Source organism: Fukomys damarensis, unplaced genomic scaffold, assembly GCF_012274545.1.
Source record: "Fukomys damarensis isolate Sample0158 unplaced genomic scaffold, DMR_v1.0_HiC HiC_scaffold_19, whole genome shotgun sequence".
NCBI lineage: Eukaryota > Metazoa > Chordata > Mammalia > Rodentia > Bathyergidae > Fukomys > Fukomys damarensis.
Genome location: NW_022900931.1, coordinates 5795232 through 5805991, shown reverse-complemented (window position 1 = coordinate 5805991; position 10760 = coordinate 5795232).

Below are 10760 nucleotides of genomic sequence, written 5' to 3'. Positions count from 1 at the left end.
GTGCGGCTCTCCAACGATGTCACACCACGAGCCCACGAGATGACACAATAAAGACCGCGGCTGCCCGTGTCTGCCCAGCATGGCCCTGGAAGCCACCGCGTCACCTGGGGAGGCCGCGTGCGACCCCTCTGATCACCCGTGTGGACTCAGCCGGGCCCACAGGGAGCTCTGACAAGAGCAGAAAGCAGCGGGCCAGGAGGCAGGCGAGCCGCCCTCCTACACTATTAGGACGAACAGCGCTGCCAGGCAAGCCCGCCCTTGTGCCATCGGGATGAGGAGGAACTTTGGAGTCTTGATGGTGAGGAGGGAGGAGCAGTGCGGGACCCTCAGCCCATGAGGGAGAACAGCTCAGGACGGGCCAGAGCCCAGGGCCCCATGCGCACCGGGCGAGCACTCTGCCACTGCGCGGCGCCCCGGCCCGGCCTGGCGCCCTCTGGTACCGGGAGCGCGCCGGACTTTGCTGTGACATCTGTTTCCAGCTAGCGTTTCCAACCAGGCTCTCCCAAGGCCGCTGCTGCACCGTAGCACCCAGTGTCAAAGACAAGAAAGCGGACCGAGGAGCGGGGTGTGAGGAGGGTCGCAGCAGGTGCAAGGCCAGCCTGGGTTCCTAGTGAGTTCAAAGCCAGCCTGGACTACATAGTGAGACCCCGCCTCAGGAAAGGAGAGGGGAGGGGAGGAGAACCAGGCACGGCAGGCCAAGGGCTGCAGGACTGGCATTGGCCCATCTGGATCTGTGCCGCGTTGTGGGTAGAGCGCTCCTTTAATTTCCTTTGGTTTTAGATTTCTTCCTGGCACTGCGAACATTAAAATGCCAGCCCCTTTCCATCCATTCATCTGATCAAGATCTGCTGAATACCTTAGTGATGGCTGCTCTGACAAGACCAACCAGCTACCTGCCCTGTGATCTCCCACCGAAAGAGACACTGGATGTTCAAGGTGGCCCCGGCCTTTAATCTCAGTGACTTGGAAGGCAGAGGCAGGAGAGCCCAAGTTTGAGGCCAGCCTGGGCAACTTAGGTTCTGGCTCAGAATAAAAAATGAAAATGGTAGGGGATGTAGCTCAGTGGCACAGGAGAGAGACAGAGAGAGAGAGAAATTAGAATCTTCTAGACTCGAAACATTTTCAAAGGAAACGTGCTACCTTCCCTCCACCACTTCTGTGTCCTACATTTCAAACTCAGATTTCCCTAAATTCACTGCACCGGTCTCTGGAGGCCCTGAGAGCCCTTGCTGGCCTCCGTGCCTCTGCCCCTACTTCAGCTTCAGCTCCCTTGTACAAGTCAGGGCGAAGCCCCACACGGTTTCCCAGTGTCCCCAGAGGGAGAGCCAGCATCTTCACCCGCCTCCAGGACCAATCCAAACCTGCTCCCTTCCCGCTGCTACCTGCTTTCATTGCTGGGGCCGTGGCAGGGCGAGCTTGGCCCGGGTCTGGGCGGCCGGCCAGGCAGTGACTAATGGCACTGCTTTCCTTCCCAGAGTTGCTGGCTGGCGACAAAACCAGATGCTGTGGGTGCCCGGCTTGTCACCCTCCCGCTGGAGGGCCGCTTGGAGCTTGGCTTGTGATATCTATTTCCAATCAGTGGCTCCCAAGGCTGCCGCCGCACTGTGGCGCCCAACGTGGAAGGCAGGGTTGAGGAGCTGCGTTGCAGGCCGAGTCCAGAAGTTTGCCTCCGAGTAACCTCCAGTGACACCGTTAGTGACCGAGACGTCGACACGCATGCTCCCCGACCGCAGCTTCCCTGCCCTCGGCCCGGGAGTCTTATCACTGCTGTGCTCCTAGGGCCCGTGTCCCTAGGAGGGCCCAGTGATAGGATTTCGATCTTGATTGTCCCTCCCAAAGGTCCCGAGGTAAAGGAGTGCTGCTCAGGCTGTGCTACTGGGACTTGGTGGGACCTAAGGAGGAGGAGCCTTACAGGAGGTCTTTAGGTCATTGGGGTGTGGCCTCCAAGGGGATTGCGGGACTCCAGCCCCTTCTTCTCCTTCCTTCTCCGTCTTTCTCTCTCTCTTGGTTGTTTTGCGCTACGAAGGAGCCAACCATGTGGAGCCAGGAACGCTTTCCAGGCGGAGACGGCACTGTGTGCCAAGGCCCTTGGGCACCAGAGAGTCTGGTGAGTTGGAGGAGCAGGAGAGTCCAAAGTGGTTGCGTGTGATGGGCAAGGGACAATGGTCCCAGTGGAGTCTGTGAGGGATGCTGGAACCAGGGCTGATACTAGGCTTTCCCCTCCTGGCTGAGCTGGAATCTGAGGCTGCTGCATGTTTTTTGGCAGAAGTGCTTTTTGGAGACAGGGTCTTGCTGTGTAGTCCAGGCTGGCCTTGAACTCATGGCCCGGGTCTGGGCGGCCGGCCAGGCAGTGACTAATGGCACTGCTTTCCTTCCCAGAGTTGCTGGCTGGCGACAAAACCAGATGCTGTGGGTGCCCGGCTTGTCACCCTCCCGCTGGAGGGCCGCTTGGAGCTTGGCTTGTGATATCTATTTCCAATCAGTGGCTCCCAAGGCTGCCGCCGCGCTGTGGCGCCCAACGTGGAAGGCAGGGTTGAGGAGCTGCGTTGCAGGCAGAGCCCAGAAGTTTGCCTCCGAGTAACCTCCAGTGACACCGTTAGTGACCGAGACGTCGACACACATGCTCCCTGACCACAGCTTCCCTGCCCTCGGCCCGGGAGTCTTATCACTGCTGTGCTCCTAGGGCCCGTGTCCCTAGGAGGGCCCAGTGATAGGATTTCAATCTTGATTGTCCCTCCCAAAGGTCCCGAGGTAAAGGAGTGCTGCTCGGGCTGTGCTACTGGGACTTGGTGGGACCTAAGGAGGAGGAGCCTTACGGGAGGTCTTTAGGTCATTGGGGTGTGGCCTCCTACGAAGGAGCCAACCATGTGGAGCCAGGAACGCTTTTCAGGCAGAGGCGGCACTGTGTGCCAAGGCCCTTGGGCACCAGAGAGGCTGGTGAGTTGGAGGAGCAGGAGAGTCCAAAGTGGCTGCGTGTGATGGGCAAGGGACAATGGTCCCAGTGGAGTCTGTGAGGGATGCTGGAACCAGGTCTGATACTAGGCTTTCCCCTCCTGGCTGAGCTGGAATCTGAGGCTGCTGCATGTTTTTTGGCAGAAGTGCTTTTTGGAGACAGGGTCTTGCTGTGTAGTCCAGGCTGGCCTTGAACTCACTACGTATCCTAGGCTGGCTTGACTTACAGCGACCCTCCTGCCTCAGCCTCTGGAGTTCTGGATCACAGGCAAGGGCCACCACACCTGACCAGGCTGTGGTATTTTTTTTTCTCATTAAGTTTACTGGTACACTTAAAGCAAACAATACAGTTACATTTATCATTGGGATCTTGTACATTTACATGATATGTCTTGGTTCTTATTTTTTTCCCCATAGGCTGCTGTATTTTAACAATTGTGGACTTGTTCTACAAAGTTTGAAATCTGACTTGGATGCCATCGGTTGTTGATTGTAAATAAGGTAGCTTTAAAAGGAATTCATATGTGTTATGTCCATGCTCTAACTCCCTAATATGAATATAATCATTGCGTACTGCACACATGTACTAATGAAAAGAAATAGATAACTAAAATAAATACATAAATGCATTTCTTTTTTTTTCTTTTTTTTTGGTACCAGGGATTGAACTTGGGTCTTTGAGCTTGTGAGGCAGGTGGCAGAACCACTGAGCTAAATCCACAGCCCAAGGTTGCTTTTTAATGTACCCCAAGAACTGACTCACCCTTCAAAGAGAGGGGATGGATTTGGTCCAAATTATCCAGGACTCAAGAGATCAGCAGAACAAGATTGGGATTCTGGGTTACTGGATCACAATAAAACATGAGATGTGATAAAAAACACAGTGAACGATTCCATTTCAAAACAAACGATTACAATAAAGAACACATGGCCAAGAATTCCCTTCCAACTCCTCCCTCTCTTTGATGACACTTACCTCACTATGCCTGCCACTTTCTGCGGCAGCTCTGGAGTCCTCTTTCCTGACTGTCTTTAGTTGCACTCGCGTGGCTGCCTTGACGAATCGGTTCAACGTATTTCCCTTTCATGGTCATTTTGACTTTGGAGGAGAGCCAGAAGCCACACGGTGCTAGATCTGGTGAATCGGGTGTGTGAGGACCCAGCGTCGTGATTTTATGAGCCTGCCTTTCTGCTGGATGGCAGCAGCAGTCACTGTATTGCTTTTTAATCACACTTCATAAAGTCTCTTAGGAAAGAGAACTTTGAGACTTGCTTCAGAAGGGTACAAGAGCCAGGCATGGTGGCGCACAACTGTGATCCAGCGCTTGCGAGGCTGAGGCAGGAGGATCAATGCGAGTTTGAGGCCAGGGAGTTTAAGGACAGCCTGAAGTACACATCAAGACTTTGTCTCAAAAAAAACCCAAAATGGGCAGGGGATTTAGCTCAGTGGTTCCACTGAGTTCGACCCCCAGTACCCCTGCAAAAAAAAAAAAAAAAAACTCAAAAAAAGAAAAAAGAAAGCAAGAATGATAGGATACGTGTGTCTAAAGCAAGAGGGAGGCTGTGTCTTTTACTGTAATGAAGACCTCTGTCCTCTGTTCTGGTTTTTTGAAGCAGCGATCACACACTGGGTGTAACAGATGTGACTATCACAGTTCAGGAGGCCGGAAGTCTGAAATACAGGTGGGCGCCGAATCAAGGAAGGAGCCTTTCTTGCCTCCCTAGGCCCCGGTGGTTCCCAGTGTTCCGAACTGAACCTCTGCGTCCCCCAGGGCACGTGTTAAAACTCCAGCCGGGGCTGTGTCATCCCCAAGGCAGGACCTCTGGGAGGAGGTTAGGTCTCGAGAGGTCACAAGGGTGGACCCCACTCTGCGATCACTGTCCTCACAGGACGAGACAGGGAGACAGAGAGATGTGCCACGGACTCGCCCACGCCATCTGCCGGACACCCCCCACCCATGGTCATCCTATCGTCGCCCGCAGCAGGTGGTGCCAGCTGCCTCTGCCTTCCCACTGTCACACAGAGACTTAGAGACGCTCTGGCGGCAGCCACTCTGCCACCGGGAGAGACCATGGGATACATGAAAGGTGTCCTCTTTTCCCTGGTGCTGCCAAGCCCGGCCTCGAAGGCCTTCGGGGAAGGCGCTCGGAGAGGACAGGAAAGGAGCCGGTGAGCTCCTCGCTCCTGCGTGGCACAGGGGCAGGGACACCGGCCCCAGGTGGCCCCGTTGCTGTGCCCACAAAACACAGGCATCCTGTGCTGTGGCTCCTTCCCGGTCTGTTTTGTTTTCTGGTGTTTTAAATTTTTTGTTTGTTTGTTTGTTTTGGTACCGGGGTTCAAACTCAAGTCCTTGAGCTTGCGAACCAGTGAGCTGAACCCAGGCCCTCCCTTTGTGTTTTGAAGGCGCCTCTGTACCAGCTCTTCCTCTGTCCCCTGGGGCGGGTCCCTAGGGCCCTGCGGTCAGGCACAGGGACCCTCTCTAGTGCCCAGGGAATGCCAAAGAAAGTCACCAGAGCCCAGCCATTGGTGACGTTAGGGTTGAAGAGCTTGAGTTACTCGCTCTGGATTTACTGTAAACCTGCTAGTGGGGTCGCTCTGATCCATGACGTGCAGCTCAGCTAGCCCTGTGCACCCGGTAGGTGAGATAATTGGGCCATTTGGGCTCACTGGGGAGAAAGCCAATCATAATTTACAGAACTGTTTAAAACAGTCTCTACTATCTCATTTTGAACACTGTGTATACTCCAAAGAAGACTTTTATTAGGATAAATTCGGACCTATGATCACAGCACTCTGGGAGGCCTCTGAGGCAGAAGGATATAGCAAGTTTGAGCCTAGTCTGGACAACTTAGTGAATTAGAGAGATCCTGTCTAAAAAAAAAATTTTTTTTTTAATTTTTAAGTGCTGGGAAGGAGGGGATAGCTCAGCCTGGAGGCCCTGGGCTCAATTACCAGTACTGCAAAAGATGAAAAACATTTTTAATGGCTAAATCTGGGGCCAGGCATGGTGGCACACACCAGTAATCCCAGCCTCCAGGAGGCTGAGACAGGAGGATCACCACAAGTTTGAGGCCAGCACACACTGAGTTCAAGTTCAGCCGGAATTATAGAACAAGACCCTGACTTTAAAAAACAAAACCAAACAACAACAACAAAAAAACACTGGGGCTCTTGGGCTTTCGAGGCAGGCGCCAACACCACTGAGCTAAATCCCCAGCCCAGGCAGGTTCTTATCTACTCCAGTTGAGTGAAATATTTTAACTCTTACTATTAATACCATTGAGGGCCAAAGTACTGAAAGCCCTTTCAAGTTTTATGACCACCCAGAGGAGTGAAGGTGACGTATTTATCACCAGACATTCAAGTAAAGAAACCTTTTCTTTCGTTAACTAAGCTTATAAAATTGTATAATAAAAGATCTGGGAAGCACGTAGCATATTCCTGTAATCCCAACTACTCAGGAAGCTGAAGCAGGAGGGTCCTAAGTCCAAGCCCAGCCTGGGCAACTGAGTGAGAGGGTCCCTGTCTCAAAATAAAAGGGAGTGGGGCTGTCACTCAGGGGAAAGAGCTCACCTAACATACGCAAGGTCCTGAGTTTCATTCCCAGTACCAAAGGAAGAAAAAAAAATCTGTGAAAATATCAATGTAAAGAAGACTATTTAGGGGTAGAAAGGTCTCTTCCTGAGCAGAATACAAGTGTATTTACAAGGTGTATTTGTTAGTTTCTCAGTGCTGGGTGTGGAACCCAGGGTCTTGCACACCAGAAAGTGCAAGACTGAGCTCTGTGTGACCCAGATAAAAATCACTGCAACCCTCTCACTCGATCAGCTTTTGTCATTCAGCGTTTTACGGGTTTGATAAGGCGAAATCAATCTGGCTGAAGACCAAGACTCATCAACCCTGGGCTTCCTGCTATGATGCAGTTACAAAATATCTTTTAAGCAACTTTGAGAAAAGTGATTAAACACGCTGATGTGCGGCCAGCAGCAACCTGTACGGGTCACATGTTTGCACACGTGTGTGTATTTCTGTGTGTGTGTGTGTGTGTGTGTGTGTGTGTGTGTGTGTCTCTGCGGGGTTTTTTTTTTAATGTCACATTCAAAAGAAACAAATGTCCAGAAATCTGTGCCTAATAATTGTACAGTTACACAACAGGTGAGCTAAACTGTTTCAAACTGTTGCCTTTGAAACAGATTTTGCATAGAGATTAAAGGGATAATTCACATTTCAATAATGAGTTATTTTTGTCAGGCTGTGTTTTGGGTGCCTTTTATTCACTACTTGCAAAGCTCTCTGTCAGCACATTTTATAGACAAAAGGCCTGGAGCACAGGAAACACTCACGGAGACAGATAGAGCACTGAGTCTGCAAACAGCTCTTGCTTCTTTTCTGCCACCGCCACTGTCACCAAACCATAGCCCTGCGGGGCTCCATACCCGCCAGGACTCAGGATCCTAGATTACAAAGAATGGAACAATTCGTGTCAAAATGCACACTATTTTTAAAAGATGCTTAAGGTTCTTTAAGGTTCTACTAAGATTTTTTTTTTTTTGGTCTTGAGTCACAGTCCCACTATGTAGCCCAGGCTGGCCTTGAACTCATAGCAATTTGCCTGCCTCAGCCTCCCGAGTGCTGCTGGGATCACAGGCTAACACCACCACGCCAAGCTCTCATAAGATTTTTTTTTAAACACTAATTGGAAGCGGGTCATGTGAGCAGAAATCTGTAACTCTAGAACTCTAGGAAGCTGGGACAGAAAGATTACAAGTTCCTGCCCAGCCTGGGCAACTCAGTGACTTAGCAAAACACTGTCTCAAAATTTAAAAAATTGTAGGGGACAGGGATTTAGCTCAGTGGTTCCACCACCTGCCTCACAAGCAAAAAATTGTAAAAAGACTTGAGAGGTAGCTCAGTGCAAAGGCCCTGGATTCAATTCTTAGTACTGCAAAAGAAAACAACCCATTTTGATATTTAATATATAATAAATATTGACTGCTGTGCCAGTCAGTTTCCCCTTACTATAACAAACACCTAAGATAATAAACTTAAAAAGAAGAAATGTTTGTTTCAGCTGAGAGTGTGGGACGTTTCATTCCATGGTTGGATCTGCTGCTTGGGGCCTATTCTGAGATTTTGCATCATGGTGGGGTCAGCCTGGTGTCCCGTAGTCCCTATGAGGGCCCCTCAGACCTCCCACCAGGCACGGGCTGGGGAATAAACACAGGGACCTTTGGGAAATGCTTTGGTAGCAATCAATCCTATACTGAGGCTTGAAAGGGAAAAGCAATCCAGAGTCTGGGTTAGCATGTGAATAAATGACATTCAGAGTGCCCTGTGGATAAATACAGGAACTGCCAAGAATAAGACCTAGTTAGTGGGCTGGGGATTTAGCTCAGTGGTGCCGTCACCTGCCTCACAAGCACAAGGTCCTAAGTCCAATCCCCAGTACTAAAAAAAAAATTCTAGGTAGCAAGATTCAGCATGCAGTTCCTATAACGTTCATGCTATTTCCTTGTAATTAAAGGATTATCATACAATGGTTCTAATGGCATACATGGGTTTAACATTTTTTGTACTATGATTTTTATTGCTAGCATAATTTTTTAAATGGGGACCACATAGTAAAATCTCATAGAACTAATATTCCATAAAACACAGTTTGGAAGCTAGTAAGTTTTAAGAGTATGAAATTATTTTCCTTTTCTTCTAAACTAAAATCAGATAAGTGTAAGGCCATGTGTGGTGGCACACACCTGTTATCCCAGGACTCAGGAGGCTGAGGCAGGAGGATCGCTGCAAGTTTGAGGCCAGCCTGGGCTACATAGCGAGATCCTATCTCAAAAACAAACAACGACAATGATAGATAAAAGCAGATCAATATGCTTTCCCCTCCCTCAGTTTTGCTGTCAACCTCAAACTGTTCCAAAAGAATGAAGTCTTTAAAAAAAAAAATGTCAAATCACAAACACAGTGAGCAGGGCCGAGAAAAAACCCTGCAAGGTCGGGTGTGGAGGCACACACCTGTAATCCCAGCACTCAGGAGGCTGAGGCAGGAGGATCGCTCAAGGTTCAAGACCAGCCTGAGATACACAGTGAGTTCCAGGTCAGTCTCAACTACATAGTGAGACCCTGTCTCAAAAAACAAAAACAAAAACAAAAACAAAACAAACAAACAAACAAACCCTGCATGGTGAAGTAGGAGGCAGTGGGAAAAGCCATTTCTCAAGGTCTAGTCTCTGCTCAGGAGATAGAGTTCAGTTCACAATAGGATCCATATATGGCTTTTCCTCTTGCACTTTTGTCCTGTTTGGTTTTTGTTTGGGGTGTGTGTGTGTTTGTGTGTGTGCTGGGAAGGTGACAGAGCAGGAGAGGGGCTGAATCTTCCTTCACCTGGCCCCAGTGCCTCCAAAACAAATCCACACCCGGACCTGACCCCCCTCGTGACAGGTGTCTTGCACCTGTGTCCCCACAGCACTTCATCAGGCAGCACAAAGGCCTGCACCCCTAAAATCACAAGATGGGGGCACACTCCTGTAATCCTAGCACTCGGGAGGCTGAGGCAGGAGGATCCTGAGTTCCAGCCTAGTGGCTTAGCAGGACCCTGTCTTGCACCAAGTTAGAGGACCGGCCCTGTACCCCTGCTCCAACAGGTCACTGACCCTGGGCTGCCCTGCTGCTCCCTGCAGGAATAACAGTTCCCAGGTCCCAGGAAGGACTCAGCTGTGGCCAGCACAGTATGTCCCCTGCATGTAGCGACCACAAAGTTCCAGTGCCCAGAGCAGGCCCTCTAGGCCTGCACAGCCACAGCCGTTCATCTTCTCTGCTCTATGCACAGTTGATTTTCCTCTCTGCTACTTAAGTTCTAACGGAATAACAAAGCTTTTCATTTAAAACTTTTTTTTTTTTTTTTTTTTTTTTTTTTGTTAAGGACAAGTCCAAATCCGGCATGGTGGTGCATAACTGTAATCCCAGCACTCCTGAGGCTGAGGCAGGAGGATCCCTGTGAGTTCGAAGCCAGCCTGGGCTACACAGTGAGTTCAAGGCCAGCTTGAACTGCACAGAGAGACCCAATCTCAAAAAAATGCAAAAGTAAATAAATAAATAAGTACAGGCAAGTCTCATCCAAGGCAGGACTCCAAAACCCATCTCTGAGCTCCTGAGACAGAGACCTCGACCCACATACCTTGCTGGGGCTGCCTGGGGCCACCCTGGTTACTGTGTGGACGGGAGTGGGGATGCTGGGGCTTGGGCACACCCACCCCTGAAGGGACTGTTGCGATCCCAAGGTACCCACGTACTTGAAAAACCTCGGCTTCGGGCCTGAAAACACAGTGTATGCCGACCCGGAAGTGTGGAGAGGTGGGACACACTGGGCACATGCGCGAATTTATTCATTCAGCGAACAGTCACTGAGCACCTGCTATGTGTACCAGACACTGCTTGGGGCTGACAACACAACTGTGAGGAAAACACAGCCCCTGCCCTGCCAACTGACATTCCAGTGGCACAGGCCATAAGCAGAGTCCAGACACGGCAGTGTCCTGCGGAGACACCGGAATGACCTACATAGGCTTCTCTTTTCTGGAGACAGGGTTTTGCTATGTAGCCCAGGCTGGCCTTGAACTCTCCTGTGTCAGCCTCCCAAGTGCTGGTACCACAGGTGTGCACCACCATGCCTGGCTAATCACCAGTTTTTAAAGCCACAGAGCTGGGCTGGGGATTTAGCTCAGTGGTTCCAATGCCTGCCTTGCAAGCGCAAGGACCCAAGTTCAATCTCTGGTACCAAAAAAAAAAAAAAAAAAAAAAA